Raw genomic sequence first — 21,196 nt, forward strand, 5'->3', positions numbered from 1 at the left:
GGTATGCTCAGATGTGAGTCCCTTGCTCACTGCACCATCAGGATTCAAGCAAGCCGGGCCGAAGACGGCTGTAATGCCAGAAACCGGTCCCCGGAAGCTTGTTTCCTTCCCAGTAAAAGAATTGGCTTGGTAGTTTGGTCTGCCCTGTTCCCATGATGCACTGGGCCAGGGACAGACTAATTTGCATATAGCCAGGTTCTGAACTGGGATGGTGCAGTGAGCTAAAAAACGGTGATGGATCAAGCCCTGATCTGTTGACTGGGTAGGAGTGTTCTGCCTAATTCAGATACTCTGTCCATCACCACCCCCTTTTCTGAATCGGATCTAGTGGAGGGCGCAAGAGAAAGTGATCGCCTGCTGAAGGGGCTGGGTCGCAGTCCCCTTCGCCGAAGGAGTCACCGGGCCCGGTGTACTCGGTGGTATATACACCGACTCGGCCTAAGTCGCCCCCTCACCCTGTACCTAAGGAGGACCCTCCCACCAACCCTCCACTTCCACCGGGACGACCACTGCCACCGCTTCCACTGCATGGGCCTGCCCCTCGGTCGGTGATACCCCCTGTCCCTCCGCCAAGGTCAGCGTCACTACCTCCTCTGCCTACACCACCTAAGGGGACTCCTAAACCTAGGCCCCAGGAGGAACCGAGGAAGACCCCCCCACGGAAACCTGCAGCGCGTCCACGTGCCGGGAGATCACGCTCTCGCTCTAGGAGGAAGGAGCGATCGTGCCACAGGTCGTCCACGCGGTCGAGACACCACCATAGGAGGCACAGATCTCGCACGAGGTCCTCAGGGACCAGGGACTACTCTCCGACCTTGTCGGGATCGCCGGACACGAGGGTGCCGCCGATTGATGACCTGGTGGCATTCCATGATGTCCTTTTGAGAGGCGCTGCCAAATTGGGCATATCTTTGACGGTCCCCACGCCTAAGACATCAGTCATTTTCGAGACACTGCATCAAAAATGTGAGAAGGTGGCCTGATATGCAGTGGTCACTATTCTAGTGAACACTATGTATCAGTCCAGCAACCCTTATTGATGATTGGTTGTAAGTCAACCTTATAGACCAGCTATCCTAGTAGCGTGGATACGAGCAGTCTAAGGCTAAAGACTCGAGAGGGCGTGTTAAGCCAGCTGTTATACCACACATATACCCCTTGAATACCAAGTGAAAGGACACCACACAAGTGTTCTGAAAATAAACAGTTATTTATTAAAGATCACAACAGCCCTGTACTCTTTATGAGGACAGGGTACTAAGCACAAACCAAGACTCTTACAAAAATACTTAAGTTAGCACAGTATATACAAATGCCCGAGGGGCACGGAAAACCATATACTAGAAAAGTGGAATGCGAAATTACTAGCAGGTAAGTACAGTACTAATAGCTTTTGGAATCGCTAGGACTGGACTAGGGAATCGTTAGATTACTTCTAGGAGGCCTAGGGGACTCGGGTGCAGTGTGTGCACTCTCACGCGAGATGCGGGACAAAAGTCTATGGTAGCTAGAAATTGGAAAGTTAGTGTTCTCGGGCGAACCCGACCTGGTAGGAAGAAAACGACAGTGGATCCTGACCCTTAGATAGTGAGGCTATGCTGGGGCACCGAAATGCCGAAGTTACCTAGCCCAGGGGCTGCAGCTGCATAGGTCTGAAAAGACGTCGGGAATCCTCGTAGGCGGACCAGGAGCCGGAAGAAAAGATGCTGGCCGGTGACCAGTGAAGAAAGTTCAGTCGGATCCAAGCCTGGATCTTGAAGATGGATGACACCTGAAAGCAGAGGGGACCAAGTTCGAGACTACTAGCCAGTAGTCAGTGGGCACCAGGAGGGCACCGGATGGTAGCCACCTCGACTAGGTGAGTGGGTGACGCTTGACTCGAAGATCTCACGGACCAGGAGGCGTTGTCGGCGACCAGGATGGCGGATCGAGCTGTCCCACGAAGATAGAAGCTGTCGGCGTCGCTGGACCCAGGATTGGGCAACAAAGCCTTGGCAAATTCAAGCCCACGCGGTGGACCTAAAATGGCGTCTGGAGTGGACCAGGAGGGTCCGGGGTGCCTCTCTTGAAAAAGGAAGCAAGGGCCAGCCTGGAGCAACCAGACCAGCGGAAGAGTTGTCGTCGGGTGTCGTTCAGAAGGCCACAAGCCAGCCGGCTAGTAGCCAAACAACGCGGTGCACAGCAAACAGCAGAAGGGCCCCACGCCGATCGTGGAGATGCAGGGAGGCTGATCTTGGGTGCTGGAGCTGTGCAGGGCTGGGGCTTCTCGGACCCCAAAGCACTCACCCGTGGAGGACACGGTGGGCTTGTAATAAAGATGTCGTGCAGTCTTGGCGATCGTCGGTCCCTCGAGGTCTCGTCGCACTCACGGTTCTCAGCTTTGCTGTAGAGGTGAGTAGAGGTCAGAGGTGCCAGGGAAGCCGGGTCTCGTCGAGCTGGGTCGTCGGATTCGTGATGAAGGACTTGCAGCAGACCGCAGTGTTCTTTAGGATGGTGCCCGCTTGATGCAGGGTGACTACTCCTTAGCCACAAGGGAGAATCTTGAAGAAGAAATCTTGAAGTCCTTTCGAAGAAAGTCGTGTCTTGATTCCAAAGATGATCTAATTTGAACAGGGGGCCCGCTCCCATCTTTATACTAAAAAAGGGGGCTGACCCGGTGACTAGGTCCTGCCTATGGGTGGGACTAGGTGGGGGGTGGTTACACCCCTCAGCCATGCCGGACTTCCCCAGGCCAGGGGCTGGTGTGCCCCTGGAACTGGTTCAGACCGGCCTATGCGTAGTGAGCACCGGGGTGCCACTCAGCAGTCACCTTCCTGTAAAGCCCTGCCTACCCAGGATACACAAAACCATGTCTGGGACGGTGCTAGCACCGCCCCTGACAGGAAACCCTTTGTCCAGGCTCCCCTCGCTGGAAGGACTCCCAGCTGCAGGGGGTCAGACTCGTGTCTGTGGTGGCAGCATCCATTTTGTGGAGCTGAGGCTTCAGTTAACTTTAACCGGGGTTCACAGTTACGTACATGTCGTGTCCCTCTAGAAGGGTGGAATGCTAACCCCGTCGCCAGAATTGGCGAGGGGTTAGTATTCCAATTCGTATGACACCTTACTCGACATGTTTTGATAAAGCAATACCAAAGTTAGCATTTAACCGCGAGGATTATAATGCACTTAAGAGTATATGGTATGCGTTATCATGGAACAGCTATTAGGACTTGGTTCCGCAAGCTGCAGACAGGCTCAGCTCATGCCAGAGCACCATCTCACACGATTTCAAGCACTCTGCCTTCAGGATTGTCAAGGCCTGCCATAGGAGTGACTGATAGGAATCTGTGTGTCCATTTTAGGGTTAGGTATAGGTATACTACACCTACAGCAAAGAGTGATTACACGACTTTGCCCCAGCTGTCATGCAGCCAGTTGTGTCAAATTTAGGAGGCCAGCCAGGGGTGGCATAATACATGCTGCAGCCCCTGGCAGCCCTGGGTACACCCATGCCCTGAGTTACAGGGTCTGATAGGGTGGCCCAGTACCAATTGGAAATGTACCTAGGGTACATGGAATCCATTTTACAGAGAGAGCAGTAGGCCTGGGGTCCTGATTGGCAGGATCCCAGGTCGACTATGTCAAAAACCAGCTAAAACACAGGGCAAAAAGTTGGGGGCAACCATAGTCAGGAGGTACCTTCCTACACAACCCCCCCCCCCCCCCAAACGAAAGGAGATAAGGCTATCCTTGTCCAGGTAAGCCTCTATTACCTAAGTGGCCATATAAGGAAGGACCAGCTCTGGCTTGGTTTCCCCCTGTGTCATGGTCCACTAGGCAACCCCTCACCCTAAAGGTATCTGAGGGTCTCCACCATAGGGAGTCTATGTCTCTGGTGTGTCTTGGGAAAGTAAAAGGCTGATGCTGGGATGGAGTACTGAAGTGAGGCCCCTCTACCTTTGGGCTCAACTTCCTCCAATCACCATTCATCATGTGTGCCTTTCTTTCTTTAGCTGAGATGCACTGAGCTCTCAGGGTCAGCCTCTGGCTACCTAAAGCTGGAGGCTGAGTCCCTCTGTTTGGCTTACTGGAGGGACAGGTCAGGTCTGGGGTTTTTAGGCCCCATGTTTGGCTGTGCCCAACAGTGTCCAGCTGTGGGAGGTCCCTAACTACTTTTAAGGGGGATCCCTCAGGAGTCTGTTTGATTTTCACTTGGCTAGGTTTACCAGCTTCAGTGATCCTAATCTGCTGATTAAGGGGTTCTTTTGGACAGGGGGCCCTTTGGGGTCCACCACTGGCCTCCCTGGTCTCTTCAGCCCTGGGCTGACTGAGGCAGGGTAGAGAGGTGCAGGTTACCTGCTCCAGACTGGGTCCCACCTGGGAAGGGTCCACTGCCATCAGGGGCTCTGCCAGGCTAGGCCTGACTACCTCTGGGGCAGTTCCTTCAACAGGGGTAGAGTCAGTTCCCTGAGGAGGCTGGCTCTCACCTAGTGTCTGGGAGGGGGAAGACTCTTCTTCCTCCTCAATGCTCTCTGTTTGAGTGGAGTGATCCATTGTTTCAGGCTTCACAACCTCACTATCTGTTTGAGTAGAGGCTGAGACCATTTCAACCTTGCCAACCTTTTCAGGAGGGCACTCAGTTTGTGTTTGGGCTGTGACTGTCACAGCCCTCCTATCCTGTTCTGGAAAGTCTGTCTGAGCCTGGGCAGTGGCTACCACTGCCCTTCCAACCTTTTCAGGGAGGAATGGTTCTTGGACTGGGGCTGTAGCTATTACTGCCCCACTAACCTGTCTGGATAGGCCTATCATTCTGGAATGAGTTTCTTGTTCCACCTCAGCCCATGCTGAGAGTTCCAGGTCATTCCCCAGTAAGCAATCTACAGGTAGGTTATCTGCCACTGCCACTCTCATGGGTCCTGTGACATTACCCCAGCTGAGCTTGACTACTGCCATGGGATGCCTTCTCTTCATTCCATGAATGTCTGTCACCTGATAAGTAAAACCAGGGGTCAGTTGAGCAGAGGGGACCAGATGGTCACTCACCATGGTGAGGCTGGCCCCTGTGTCTCTGAATGCCTCAACTTTCTGACCATTCACTAAAACTTCTTGTCTATACTTTCCCAAAATGTGGGGTCCAGTAGTGAAGTTGGCAAACCCCATGCCAGTCTCACAGACAAGAGTGTGGTCAGGGAACCTGGCTAGGCCATAGTCCTCCTGCTGACCCAAAGTAATGCCCACCACATTCTTGGGGGCACTCCCACCACCTGGGGGATTACTACTAGTGGTAACAGGAGGTCTGGGAGTGTTACTTGGGGGTATGTTTTCCTTATTGCTATTTTTAGGGCACTTGGCATCACTTTTGTAATGGCCCACCTGTTTACAGGTATGGCAATAAGGTTTCTTCTGTTCTGAAGGAGTGTTCTGGGACCCACCACCCTTGTTGGAGTTTTGGGGCCCTTGGGAAGTCTTCTCTGTGGATTTATCCCCACCCTTCTCTTGAGGCTTGGTTGATTCCTTTTTCTGGTCACCACCCTGGTTTTTAGGCCTAACCCTGGTTCTGACCCATTTGTCTGCCCTCTTACCCAATTCCTGTGGAGAGGTCAACTCAGAGTCTACCAGGTGCTGATGTAATAGCTGGTTCTGACAATTATTTAAGATTTGCTCCCTCATAATTAGATTATACAATCCTTTAAAATCAGTAACCTTACTACCCAGTAGCCAGCCTTCAAAAGCCTTAGTGGCACAATCAACAAAGTCAGTCCAATCTTGAGACTGAGTTTTCTGGGTGTCTCTGAACAGCATCCTGTATTGTTCAGTGGTTAAACCAAACCCATCAACCAGTGTATTCTTCAAGATTTGGTAATTGTTAGCATCCTCCACCCTTGTGGTGAGGAGCTTATCTCTACCTTTACCATCAAAGGAGAGCCACAAGATAGCTGCCCACTTACTTTGGGGAACACCCTGCACAGTGCAGGCTCTCTCCAAAGCTGTAATCCATTTGTGGATGTCATCCCCTTCTTTAAAGGGGGGCACTATCTTATTCAGGTGCTTTGTATCAAAACTCCTTTCCCTATTGCTAGGTTTATTGCTGCCACCAGTGGGCTGTAGCCCACATAATTCTTGCTCTCTAGCAAGGGCAAGTTCTTCCCTTTGGCCAGGGCAAGTTCTTCCCTTTCAATCCTCAGTTTGATTGCCCTTTCTTCAGCTTCATACACTCTCCTCTTAGGGGAAGACATCCCTCTGTGAGAAGAGTTGAGAGAGCCATTGGTTCGAAAGGATCTGTTAGAGCCTCTTGATAGAGACCTAACTCGTCCATTCCCAATGTTAAGCTGACCTGAGAGTGGGCCCAGGAGTCCCCCAGTACCAAGCTCATGTCTGCTTAAGTTGGACCTGCTTAGTCTACTGACTTCTAGCTGTCCCTTATCTGCCTCATCCCCTGACAACTGGTCTTCATCCTCCTCCTCAGCATCATCTGCTTCCTGGAGGGGATGTTCCTGGCTATCAAAGGGTCCCTGTAAGGAGGGCAAACTTCCATCTGGATTAGAAGGGTCTGGGTTGCCAGCCCTACTGGCATCATAAGCCTCTAAGAGACCAATCAGAAAGGAAGTGGTGGGGTTAGACCCCTGTTTTAGTTTCCTGAGAGTACACACTTGTCTCATCTCATGGAAGCTAAGAGCAGCATATTTTGAAGTAAGGACCTGTGGAGGGTCCACTGACACAAGGGGATACTCAGAGTTTCCTCCTTTGTCTGACATGCTGATTCTAGTGTGGTGTAAGTGATGCACCTACCTACACTATGTGTTACCTACTGATCCCTTGCTAAGAGTTGCAGCCAAGGTGTGCTAAGCCTTGAGGAGCTACAACAGCTGGTTCAGTAGAACTCAGAGTATTCTAAGCTTTAGTTATATGTACCTAACAGTACTTATGTGATCTTTCAACAAGATATTCTTAGGATACGTGTGGTAAAACAACAGCAAGCTCAAATCCCAACCGCTTCTCACCAATGTGAGAAGGTGGCCTGATATGCAGTGGTCACTATTCTAGTGAACACTATGTATCAGTCCAGCAACCCTTATTGATGATTGGTTGTAAGTCAACCTTATAGACCAGCTATCCTAGTAGCGTGGATACGAGCAGTCTAAGGCTAAAGACTCGAGAGGGCGTGTTAAGCCAGCTGTTATACCACACATATACCCCTTGAATACCAAGTGAAAGGACACCACACAAGTGTTATGAAAATAAACAGTTATTTATTAAAGATCACAACAGCCCTGTACTCTTTATGAGGACAGGGTACTAAGCACAAACCAAGACTCTTACAAAAATACTTAAGTTAGCACAGTATATACAAATGCCCGAGGGGCACGGAAAACCATATACTAGAAAAGTGGAATGCGAAATTACTAGCAGGTAAGTACAGTACTAATAGCTTTTGGAATCGCTAGGACTGGACTAGGGAATCGTTAGATTACTTCTAGGAGGCCTAGGGGACTCGGGTGCAGTGTGTGCACTCTCACGCGAGATGCGGGACAAAAGTCTATGGTAGCTAGAAATTGGAAAGTTAGTGTTCTCAGGCGAACCCGACCTGGTAGGAAGAAAACGACAGTGGATCCTGACCCTTAGATAGTGAGGCTATGCTGGGGCACCGAAATGCCGAAGTTACCTAGCCCAGGGGCTGCAGCTGCATAGGTCTGAAAAGACGTCGGGAATCCTCGTAGGCGGACCAGGAGCCGGAAGAAAAGATGCTGGCCGGTGACCAGTGAAGAAAGTTCAGTCGGATCCAAGCCTGGATCTTGAAGATGGATGACACCTGAAAGCAGAGGGGACCAAGTTCGAGACTACTAGCCAGTAGTCAGTGGGCACCAGGAGGGCACCGGATGGTAGCCACCTCGACTAGGTGAGTGGGTGACGCTTGACTCGAAGATCTCACGGACCAGGAGGCGTTGTCGGCGACCAGGATGGCGGATCGAGCTGTCCCACGAAGATAGAAGCTGTCGGCGTCGCTGGACCCAGGATTGGGCAACAAAGCCTTGGCAAATTCAAGCCCACGCGGTGGACCTAAAATGGCGTCTGGAGTGGACCAGGAGGGTCCGGGGTGCCTCTCTTGAAAAAGGAAGCAAGGGCCAGCCTGGAGCAACCAGACCAGCGGAAGAGTTGTCGTCGGGTGTCGTTCAGAAGGCCACAAGCCAGCCGGCTAGTAGCCAAACAACGCGGTGCACAGCAAACAGCAGAAGGGCCCCACGCCGATCGTGGAGATGCAGGGAGGCTGATCTTGGGTGCTGGAGCTGTGCAGGGCTGGGGCTTCTCGGACCCCAAAGCACTCACCCGTGGAGGACACGGTGGGCTTGTAATAAAGATGTCGTGCAGTCTTGGCGATCGTCGGTCCCTCGAGGTCTCGTCGCACTCACGGTTCTCAGCTTTGCTGTAGAGGTGAGTAGAGGTCAGAGGTGCCAGGGAAGCCGGGTCTCGTCGAGCTGGGTCGTCGGATTCGTGATGAAGGACTTGCAGCAGACCGCAGTGTTCTTTAGGATGGTGCCCGCTTGATGCAGGGTGACTACTCCTTAGCCACAAGGGAGAATCTTGAAGAAGAAATCTTGAAGTCCTTTCGAAGAAAGTCGTGTCTTGATTCCAAAGATGATCTAATTTGAACAGGGGGCCCGCTCCCATCTTTATACTAAAAAAGGGGGCTGACCCGGTGACTAGGTCCTGCCTATGGGTGGGACTAGGTGGGGGGTGGTTACACCCCTCAGCCATGCCGGACTTCCCCAGGCCAGGGGCTGGTGTGCCCCTGGAACTGGTTCAGACCGGCCTATGCGTAGTGAGCACCGGGGTGCCACTCAGCAGTCACCTTCCTGTAAAGCCCTGCCTACCCAGGATACACAAAACCATGTCTGGGACGGTGCTAGCACCGCCCCTGACAGGAAACCCTTTGTCCAGGCTCCCCTCGCTGGAAGGACTCCCAGCTGCAGGGGGTCAGACTCGTGTCTGTGGTGGCAGCATCCATTTTGTGGAGCTGAGGCTTCAGTTAACTTTAACCGGGGTTCACAGTTACGTACATGTCGTGTCCCTCTAGAAGGGTGGAATGCTAACCCCGTCGCCAGAATTGGCGAGGGGTTAGTATTCCAATTCGTATGACACCTTACTCGACATGTTTTGATAAAGCAATACCAAAGTTAGCATTTAACCGCGAGGATTATAATGCACTTAAGAGTATATGGTATGCGTTATCATGGAACAGCTATTAGGACTTGGTTCCGCAAGCTGCAGACAGGCTCAGCTCATGCCAGAGCACCATCTCACACGATTTCAAGCACTCTGCCTTCAGGATTGTCAAGGCCTGCCATAGGAGTGACTGATAGGAATCTGTGTGTCCATTTTAGGGTTAGGTATAGGTATACTACACCTACAGCAAAGAGTGATTACACGACTTTGCCCCAGCTGTCATGCAGCCAGTTGTGTCAAATTTAGGAGGCCAGCCAGGGGTGGCATAATACATGCTGCAGCCCCTGGCAGCCCTGGGTACACCCATGCCCTGAGTTACAGGGTCTGATAGGGTGGCCCAGTACCAATTGGAAATGTACCTAGGGTACATGGAATCCATTTTACAGAGAGAGCAGTAGGCCTGGGGTCCTGATTGGCAGGATCCCAGGTCGACTATGTCAAAAACCAGCTAAAACACAGGGCAAAAAGTTGGGGGCAACCATAGTCAGGAGGTACCTTCCTACAAAAAACACCTGTCTCGTCCACTACTGCCTCTGGTGACGGGCCTGGAGGAACCGGCCATGGACCTTTTCCTCACTCCTGCAGTGACTAAGGCGCCCCTATCGAGATTGCTGAAAAAATACCGGGCTCCCGATTCGGACCCGGCTTTTCTATGGGCGGAACCTCCTCCGGATTCTGTGATTGTGATGGCGGCCCGCAAACAACATGCCACCCCCCGTCATCCACGGTTCCCCCGGATAAAGAGTCTAGATGGATGGATTCAGCTGGAAGGAAAGTATGTGGAACATCGGCGACCTCTATGAAGGCTGCGAGTGCCATGGCTTTGTTGGGGCGCTACGACCGCGCCCTCTGGGACTCCCTCCAGCAGTTTGCGGAACACTTGCCTCGCGATAAGCGGGAAGACTTCCATGAAGTGCTAAACGAAGGGATGCTGGTAGCGAATCAAATTATCAGCGCTGCAGCAGACTCATCCATTTTAGCGGCACATGGCTTTTGCCATGGGATTAACCAGCGGTGTCACGCCTGGCTCCGCCTTACGTCACTAAAACCGGACGCACAGCAAAGGGTAGCCAACCTTCCATTCTCTGGCGATACCCTTTTTGGGAAACATGCGGATGACGAAATGGCCCTCATGAAGGCAGAGGCCGAAACGCTCACGGCTGTGGGCCTAGAGAAGCCCAAAGAAGCGAAGAAATCGTACCGCCCATTCCAACGGTGGTTCGGTGGGCAGGGCAGAGGACGTGGCCAAACTTCGGGACAGTCTCATCAACATCAACAGTTCTGTAAGCCGTTCCAGAAACGCCCGAAGGGCTGAGCAGGCCAACAGTCGGCACCAGCGACCAAAGGCCCGGCCGGGTCTAGGCCCAGAGCACTTACTTCCCCCGGATCTGTTATCCACTCCGGTAGGGGGAAGCATTCAATTTTTTCTGGCAGAGTAGAGAAAAATGACTCGGGTCAAGTGGGTGCTGAATATTGTTTGCAATGGATACAGTCTTTGGTTCACCAGCCCGCCTCCAGCAATTCCACCGGTTAGCTCGCAGTTTCAGCTGCGCGAGCTTCAGGCGGAGGCAGATATCGTGTTAAGGAAAAGGGCGATAGAAGACGTACCTCTGTATCAGAGAGGAAGAGGTCTGTACTCCCGGTTCATCCTGGTTCGCAAGAAGGACAAGAATGAGTTCAGGCCCATTCTGGACTTGCGACAGGCAAACAGATGGATTTGCAGGGAAAAGTTTCGCATGCTGTCGTTGCATCAGATTTATCCTCAGTTGCAACAGGGAGACTGGCTATGTGCTATAGACCTACAGGATGCGTACTTCCATGTGCCCATTGCACACAAACACAGGAAGTTCCTGCGGTTCCAAGTCGGCGCCAATCATTATCAATACACAGTACTCCCATTCGGACTAAAGTCTGCACCAAGAACATTCTCGAAGTGCATAGCGGTGGTAGCAGCACACCTGAGGAAGGACAAGGTGTTTGTCTACCCGTACCTGGACGATTGGCTGATCAAGGAATCCTCCTTCTCGGAAGCTCGAGCACACTTCCAGAAGACGTGCGTTCTCTTGAACAAGCTGGGGTTGCACATCAACATGTCCAAGTCTGTCCCGACTCCGGTCCAATGCATACAGTACATGGGAGCCTCCATCAATACGCTGTCAGCAAGCGTGTCTCCTTCGGAAGAGAGACGATTATCACTCCTTCGGAAGGCTCAGGCTCTTATGACCGCTCCATCTACAACAGTGAGGACGGTGTCTTCTCTACTGGGATCGATGGCCTCTTGTATCTTCCTGACGCCACACCCACGGCTTCACATGAGACCGCTGCAGGAGTGCTTGGAAGATCAGTGGGATCAGAGGTAAGGATCTTGGAACAACAAGATACGACTGTCTCTGCATGCTCTTCAGTCTCTGAAGTGGTGGTGTTCAGCGGAGAATCTCCTCAGAGGGGTTCCCTTCCACAAGGACATTCCCACGCAGACTATCGTGACGGATGCGTCTCTCCATGGCTGGGGAGCGCACTCCGGAAACCTACAGATTCAAGGAACGTGGTCCCAGATGGAGGCCACGTATCACATCAATTTCCTGGAACTCAGAGCTGTTCACTTGGCACTGAAGGCCTTTCATCCGTCCTTACGGACCAACTCTCTGCTTGTACAGACGGACAATACGACCACGATGTATTACCTCAACAAGCAGGGGGGTTCGAGATCACACACTCTGTCACAGGAGGCGCAGGCGATCTGGCACTGGCTTCTGGCCAGAGGACTGACGATATCGGCTACCCATCAGCCAGGTGTGCAGAATGTTCAGGCAGACGCACTGAGCAGACTGATTCAGGAAAACCACGAATGGGTCATAAACTACGAAGTACTAGGAGAAGTCTTCGCAAGGTGGGGGACTCCAGACGTAGATCTGTTGTCCACCGCCGAAAACAGCAAATGCCGAGACTTCGCCTCCAGGTACTACCAGCAGGGGACGTTGGGGAATGCGTTATGGATCAACTGGCGAACAGCTGTCTGTACGCTTTTCCACCCATTCCCCTGATTCCGGCGGTGCTCATCAAGCTGGCCCGGTCCAAGGCTCGGATGATACTCATTTCCCCGGAATGGCCCAGACAGTGGTGGTTCACAGACCTGCTTCACCGGTCTCTCCTTCCTCACATTCGGCTGCCGTGCAGGCCGGACCTTCTCACGAAATCCGGGGGGCAGATGTTGCACCCCAACCTCTCGTCTTTGAGTTTGGCGGCATGGCTCCTGAGATAGTGCAATATGGTTATCTAAATCTGCCCGAGGATTGCATGGACATACTGAAGGAGTCTAAGAGACCTTCCACTCGGACTTCCTATGCTTACAAGTGGAAGAGGTTCTGTATCTGGTGCCAGTCTAAGAACTATGACCCGACGACGTGCAAGGAAGACGTCATCCTTCCTTACCTTCTACATTTGGCGCAGTCTGGCCTTAATGTTCATTCTATTAAGGTTCATCTTGCTGCATTGACTGCCTACAGGAAATGCCCTCCACAGACTTCCTTCTTCCAGATCCCTGTGATCAAAGATTTTTTGGAAGGCTTGAAGAAAGTGTTCCCTCCTGTCAGGCTTCCTTCGCCTTCATGGGAATTGAATGTGGTGCTGTCCAGATTGATGAAGGAGCCTTTTGAACCTATGCATAAGGCTTTGTTGCAGCACCTGTCCTGGAAGTCGGCGTTCCTCGTGGCCATTACATCGGCCCGCAGGGTGAGTGAAATTCAGGCGTTGTGTTGCCAAGAACCTTATACTGTATTTCATGCTGCTAAGGTTGTTATGCGTACTCACCCTAAATTTCTTCCCAGGGTTATTTCTGATTTTCATGTCAAACAGTCCATAACGTTGCCTACGTTTTTTCAGAATCCTTCATCTCCAGCGGAAAGGTCTCTACATTCCCTGGATGTTAGGAGGGTGTTGAAATTTTATCTGGATAAAACCAAAGATATTCGTAGGTAAGACCAATTATTTGTCAATTATGGATCGGTCAGGACAGGTCTTGCTACCTCTAAGCAGTCCATCTCTAGGTGGATTGTGTCCTGCATAAAGTTGTGTTACCAAAAAGCTAATAAGACCTTAGGAGGTAAACCTAAGGCTCATTCCACCAGGGGAAAAGCTGCCACTACAGCTTTGCTCCGTAATGTTCCGATTGCAGAGATCTGCAAGGCGGCCACTTGGAAGTCGGTTCAGACCTTTGCTAAGCATTACTGTCTGGACACTGATGCCAGGGCAGATGCTCAGGTTGGACAGGCTTCGCTGCGGAATTTGTTCGCACAATAGTGGTGTTAATTTCTTTTCTCCACCGCCGCTTTGGTGTGGGGATAGGCTTGCCATTCTATTCACTAGATTATGACTATACACAGAGATCCTCTACTACCGAAGGAGTAGTTTCTGTCCTGTAACTCCAGTTCTGTAGTAGGGGTATCTCTGTTATAGTCATAAGCGCCCGTCCTCCTCCCCGGCGGAGATAATTATTCATGTAAGGAATGCTACAGGTCTGGCGTGCTACGCCTTTAAAAAGAACTGAAAGTAAAAGGGCCTGCTGTGCATTCTGGGATACTGGGAGAAAGTTCTGGAAAGTTCTCTTAAAGGCACAGTATCCTATTTAAACCACATAATGGCAGCCTATGGGGCTTGTCTGTCCATGCCTTCCTCTTTATCATTCCAGAGTCTTTTACTGGTAGAGGCAAGTTTCTCTATGGTAGAAACTGGGCCGGCTGTGTTGTGTGTGGTGTTGTTTTATTGTCACAAAGATGGATAGTAGTGTTTCTTGATAGGGAAGCGTCCGCACATTCGTGAAAAATCCGTTGATATATACGTATAATGTATCAATTTTATCCAAGAAGTCAAGATTTGAGTGCTCAATTTGCCCTCACTACACCAACTACCCAGCGGTGTTCTATACACTCAAAGTGTGCAATCATACGCGTAAACAAGGAAAGGGCTTGGACAGCACGCCATTGGTCACCTGCTAGTTATGTAAACATCAATGATATTAGTGGGTATATGTAACCCCATTTAACTTAGGCATAAGGACAACAACAACAGCTGAAATTAAATGAATTTGTACTTGTAAAGCGCACTTATACCCCAACCGGGGTTTCCTGGCGCTGTACGCATACCGCTGTGGAACCCTTCCTGGCTTTTCCCTGTGAAATGTCCACTCCTGGGCACCCCCAAGGTGAAGCCAGGCATCCCAGCGCTGTTGGGGCCGTTGGGGAGACTAAGCAAGCTGTTACCCAGAGTTGCAGAGTGGGACCCATGATTAGAATAGGCACCGAGGCGAGAATTATCAGGTCCGAGGAAATCGAGCCCAAGACCCGCCAAGGCGGGAATTGAACCCTGGTCCCGGGCCAGACCTCTGCATCAGGATCTGCCACTCTAACCATTGTGCCACACTTCTCCACAGCTGTGGTCAGACATGAGGATCCAAGGCGTATTCTTTGAGTTTCTTTATTCCCAAAAAATCACTTCAATAAAAGTTCCCAGCACACGGCTTGCCGACACGTGTTTCGTCTTACAAAGACTTTTCAAGGCTGGAAATATAAAAATATACACCAATAAATATTACATACATATAAACATACAATAACATAAGACAACATATATATTACAATTACTGTACATAGTTTAGTACCATCACATATATAGATAATATATATAAATGTACAAATGCATAATGGGCATAATGGACACAAAAGCAGCTTTCAAATGAGGCAATGAGTAATCAAAAAAGAAAATAGACACTAAAGCACATTACGTTCAAACACAGAACAACATAAGCTGTCAACATCACCCTAAAGCTAGAGGGGGAGAAAGTAGTGAAGTAAAGTAAGAGAAATTAGGTAAGAGAACAAGTCAAAATTGTGAAACACCCGAATAAATCATTTGTGAGTGGCCATAGGTAGGTGTGGGATTGAGAGATACGCAAGTATGAAACCCACCAATGAGATATGAAAGTCTTAGTCATCCGGACGACCGAAGAACATAAAATTCTCGTCTCCAATAGTAGTAGGAACTTCACAAGAGATCTCCCTGGTAAGTTCAGGCTAGAGTGCTCTAAAAAGAGACACAGAAGATCAGTTATAATACCTGAACAGAACCTGGTCTAGTAAAACAGATTCCTGTGGGTTAAGCAGTGCCTAATATTGATGGTACCATTGTCTGCATATAGTTGGATAGCAAGTACTAGGTGTCATCAAAGGCATCCTATATAGTGAGAATAATTACTAAATGGCCACACCCTCCATAATCCCATATTGGTGGATGGTCTGCAGCTGTAAGCGGAGAATGATTAAGCTGCCAAACGGGGTAAAAGTAATCTGGAGACTAATAGTGATTAAAGTGTCCTAACTGTAATTCGTAAACTCTATAAGGTCGGTACCACTTCAGAACTACACACACTCACCAGTAGTGAGCCATCAAACAAAAGGCATTGAGATCCTAAATGGGCCTAAAATCCTTTATAGGTATCAATGATACCGAAATTCACCTGCATTGACAAGTCGGGAGATAGAATTTAGTAAGCATGGAGGCAAAAATAAGAGGATCCAACCTACTGATTAAGTGTTGGCTAAGAAGACAGCTTACCAGAGTTGCACAGTGGAAAAAACAACGTACTAGTATTGTGGCATAATGTGTAACTACCGCAGCCTCCAGTTGATAAATAGTTCAGAAAACAGTCTTAACCATGGTAAGTCCTGACCTAATGAATAATAACAAATAACATGATTCAATAATAACATTCCTTATAAGTTTAAGCGCAGACCCAAAAAGGTCTGGAACCCATTAGCAGATGGTTCTAAACCAGTAAAAACTATAAAAACTCCTGACCCAAGAAAACAAGCATTAGAAATGCAATAGGTTTTGGATTTATTTGAGTTAGAGGTAATAGGATTGTAAATGGCAATGTGTTTTATCCATGTCTTATGGAGTGTATGCATGTGGTGTGTAGTAGAAAGATGTGAGTTGTATTGGAATAGTATCAATGGTGGCATGCTGCGCTTAAGATGAATATGTTTAAAAGTAAAGTGCACCATACTGCAATTGGTAGAATAGTTTATTGTGGATTCGTTAAAAATTGATGTGTGCACTGATGGCTGTTGGTGTGTGTGCCTGTAGAAATTGTTCACTGATGGCTGGTGGTGTGTGTGCTTGGTGGAAGCGTGCACTGCCGACTGGAGGTGTATGTGCCTGGTGGAAGCGTGCACTGATGGCTGGTGGTGTGTGTGCTTGGTAGAAGCGTGCACAGATGGATGGTGGTGTGTGTGCCTGGTGAAAGCATGCACTGACGGCTGGTGGTGAGTGCGCCTGGTAAAAGCGTGCACTGACGGCTGGTGGTGAGTGCGCCTGGTAAAAGCATGCACTGACGGCTGGTGTTGTGTGTGCTTGGTGCGGTGAAAGCGTGCACTGATGCCTGGTGGTGTTTGTGCCTGGTGAACGCGTGCACTGATGGCTGGTGGTGTGTGTGGTTGTGTGTGTGGTGGTTGTGTGTGTGTGGTGAGTGTGTGGTGGTGAGTGTGTGTAAGTTTGCAGTGAGTGGTGGTGAGTGAGTGGTGGTGAGTGTGTGGTGGTGAGAGACTGGTGTGTGTGTGTGGTGTATGTGGTGTCTGTGTGTGGTGTGTGTGGTTGATGTGTGTGTGGTCTTATGTATGTGTGTGTGGTGGACTTATTTCAAGTGTTCGTATCCTGCACACTCACACACTGCTCACCTTGCACACTCACACACTGTTCACCCTACACAGTCACACACTGTTCACCCTGCACACTCACACACTGCAGTCCCTATCACTCTGCAGTCACTATCACTCTGCAGTCACTATCACTCTGCAGTCACTCTGCAGTCACACTCACTCTGCAGTCACTCTGCAGTCACACTCACTCTGCAGTCACTCTCCACTCACACTCACTCTCCACTCACACTCACTCTGCAGTCACTCTGCAGTCGCACTCACTCTGCAGTCAATCTACACTCGCACTCACTCTGCACTCACTCCGCAGCTGCACTCACTCTGCACTCACTCGGCAGCTGCACTCACTCTACACTAACTCTACACTCACACTCACTCTGGACTCACACTCACTCTGGACTCACACTCACTCTGTACTCACTCTGTACCTGCACTCACTCTGCACTCACTCTCACTTTGCACTCATTCTGCACTCGCTCTGCACTCTACACTCATTCTCACTCTGCACTCACTCTGTGCTCACTCTGCACTCACACTCTGCAGCACTCACTCACACTCTGCAGCACTCACTCACACTCTGCAGCACTCACTCACACTCTGCATAACACTCTCACTCTGAACACACTCTGCACTCACTCACACTCTGCAGCACTCACTCACACTCTGCAGCACTCACTCACACTCTACAGCACTCACTCTCACTCTGCACTCACTCTGCACTCGTACGTGCATAACCTTTAGGCAACAACGGCTTTACTTATTAACTTTGCACTTCTAATGTCTATTGCATATATTTATTCCCCCAAAAATGTGAAAAAAGGAAACGCTGGCCTGCCAACGCCAGACGTTTTGCTAGTGGATGGATGGATGGATGGATGGATGGATGGATGGATGGATGGATTGATTGATTGTTGGTGCTGGTGGATGGGTGGATGGATGGATGGATTGATTGTTGGAGCTGGTGACTAGATGGATGGATTGATTGTTGGGGCTGGTGGATGGGTGGATGGATGGATGGATTGATTGTTGGGGCTGGTGGATGGGTGGATGGATGGATTGATTGTTGGAGCTGGTGAATGGATGGATGGATGGATGGATGGATTGATTGTTGGGGCTGGTGGATGGATGGATTGATTGTTGGACCTGGTGGATGGATGGATGGATTGATTGTTGGGGCTGGTGGATGGGTGGGTGGATGGATGGATTGATTTTTGGGGCTGGTGGATGGATGGATGGATTGATTGTTGGAGCTGGTGGATGGATGGATGGATGGATTGATTGTGGGAGCTGGTGGATGGATAGATTGAATGTTGGGGCTGGTGGATGGGTGGGTGAATGGATAGATTGATTGTTGGGGTTGGTGGGTGGATGAGTTTGGTGAAACTTTATGTGGATGAACACAAACAACATTTTTTTGAACCGAATAGATTAAATGACATACAACACTCAGTAGGTTGACCCGTTGCAAGACTGACATGTTTTGGTAAAAGATTTGAACAATAGCTCCATTGAAAGACGTCGCTGGGTACCAGTGGTTAAATGGAGGTGGTGGTGAATAGATCGAAATTTATGACGATTACTTAATCTATGAATAGACCAATCAACACCGAAAACCGTTTTTGAGCGCTAGATTGAAAGCGCTGAACCGAGGGCCTTTGTGGTGCTGTGACGGGGCGCAGACACCAGCGCCCGGGGCCGGTGCCCGCCAAGCTGTGCTCGCCAGACGCGGCTCAGTTTAAGCCCCTCCGCGGTTTGTGTTCTTTTCATAATAAGAAGAGGCAGTCGGAGCGAGGGGGCGACGGCCCAGGGCAGGAGGCTGATAGGAGGAAAGGGAAAGGGACAGCGACAGGGGCAGAGGGACACGAGACTGACGGTGGCGCGAGAGAGGGCAAGAAAGACACAGGAGAGAAGAAATCATAGAAGGGAGAGGGAGCGAAAAAGAGGCAGACAGAGTGAAGGGTAGGGAGAGAGGCTCATAGAAGGAAGGGGAAGAGACGGTGTGAGGAACAACAACAGAGATAGGAGCGGAGAAAGCGAAAGAGACAGATGGAGGAATTGACTGGATATAGAGGCTGACTACAAGTGACAGGGGGAGAAGAGACTGCCATTGTAGAAAGAGTGAGTCACGTGCGTGAGGTTGAGACAGGAGCGACGGGGAGGGCAGAAGACTGTCTCTTAAGTAACAGCGCGACAGGGGGTGCGCGAAAGAGAAGATAGACAGAGAGGAAAGACACCGACAGAAGAACGAGGGAGAGTTAGTAAGAGAGTGAGATAGAAGTAGAGGTCAACAGAGAAGCAAGTGGGAGAGAGTGAGAAAGTGAGGTAAAGACAGGGAAATAGGGACAGAGGGGCGTTAGGGGAGGTGGAGGAGAAAGAACACAGGACACGGGGTAGAGATGGTGTGTGTGAGAGAGAAAGGGGGCAGAAAGATGTAGAGAGAGGGCGCAGTGATCGTTAGATACCGAGAAGAAATAGTGGTATGTCTTAAAAAAAGAGAGTGATGAAAGAGGAGAAGGGGCAGAGAGGGAGAGAGAGAAAATAATATACAGATAGGGGGAGTAATGGAAAGTGAGAGGAGCCAGACGTGAGGGAAGGGCACGGAGAAGTCTGGGAGACAGAAAAAGACTGCGCAGCGAGGATAAGTGAGAGAAGAGAAGGGGAACCGAGAGAGAAAGAAAGAGGAGAAAAGGTGACACCGTGGAGAAATACAGAGGGAGCAGGGAGAGAGAAGGGGAGGGCTATGTAGAGAGAGAGGGGCCGTGACAGGGTGAATGAGATCAAAGACTGAGAAGAAGACGTGAAAGATACTGGGCTCTGAGAGGGTCGGGGAAACGCGGAGAGAACAAGGGGAGAGATTGAGAAAGGGGAAAGTTGCGGAGCACGACACGCGCTACCCAGAGAGAGCCACAGATCGTGAGGTCATTTATGGCGAGACACACAGAGCGAACTAAGCTCACGGGAAGAGCGCGCAAAGACAAGAGAGCTACAAATACAGAGGGAGAGTCAGAGAAAAGTATGGGAGCCAGCCAGCGAGGGAGAAGAGGAGGTGAAGGGGAAACGAGGGGTGGAGAGATGCACAGACACGCGCCAAGAGAAACAGTGAGGTAGAAGCCGAAGGAAGCCGGAGTGACCTCAAAGGAACAGAAGGCTAGAGGCCAATGGAAGAGAGACACAGAAAGCGTACACACAGAGAAGAGGCGCTGACAGGGAGAGCTCCGTGAAATGGATTACAAAAAAAAAAAAACGTGCACCCAGCATCTGTCTTCAATTACCGCGCCCCTGACAGCTGGAAATTGAAGAAATATGCCCTTCTCGTGTGCGTGACCGCACACAATATGCAATAGGCGAAGCTACTCTACCGCCTATGGCCTATTGCGTGCTCTCTTCTAAAAAACACGCATGCGAGGCCCATTTGCCATGCAGCTGGCAAAAAGGACGAAAAATCACGAGCAGCCAGGAATTTTGTAGGTAGCTTTTCGGAGACGCTAACTACAGGACTCTTGGGCTCTGCCCACACTGCTACGCAGTGTGACGTAGGCCCGAGCCCTAAAAAGGAAAATTTATAGTAATATCTAAAGTACGTGAGACCGCTAGAGGTAATGTCTAACACATATATCATTCCTCACACGAGTAACTTTAAAACATAGTCAGTATAGAACCAAAAGACGAAATATGCAAGTCGGAATTCCGTTCCATCAACCTCCGCCTGCCCAGACACTGATCACAGATGCCTCGCTACAAGGTTGGGGGGCACACATGGGACATCTCCGGACACAAGGAATGTGGTCTCCCAAAGAGCGCTCCTACCACATCAACATGTTGGAGCTGAGGGCAGTCTATCTAGCCCTCAAAGCTTTCCTACCCTCGATTCAAGCAACATCAGTGTTAGTACAAACGGACAGCATCACCACCATGTACTACTTGAACAAACAGGGAGGAACACGTTCCCGCACCCTTTCCCTGGACTCACAAAATCTGTGGCATTGGCTTCTGGCTCTGTCAGTCACAGCAGTCCATCTGCCAGGAAAGCAAAATGTGAGAGCGGATGCTCTCAGCCATCATTCTGAAGACAGAGAGGACTGGGTTCTCAACTACAAGGTCGTCAAAGACATCTTCCAGTCATGGGGTCGTCCCACCATAGATCTCTTCGCGGACGACGAAAATACCAAATGCCGAGACTTCGCCTCACAGTTCTACCGACCAAGAGCGAAAGGGAATGCCCTTTTTATAGACTGGTCAGGGGCATTTGTGTACGCCTTTCCACCCTTCCGCTGATCCAAAAGGTG

Source organism: Lissotriton vulgaris, chromosome 2_1, assembly GCF_964263255.1.
Source record: "Lissotriton vulgaris chromosome 2_1, aLisVul1.2, whole genome shotgun sequence".
Taxonomy (NCBI): domain Eukaryota; kingdom Metazoa; phylum Chordata; class Amphibia; order Caudata; family Salamandridae; genus Lissotriton; species Lissotriton vulgaris.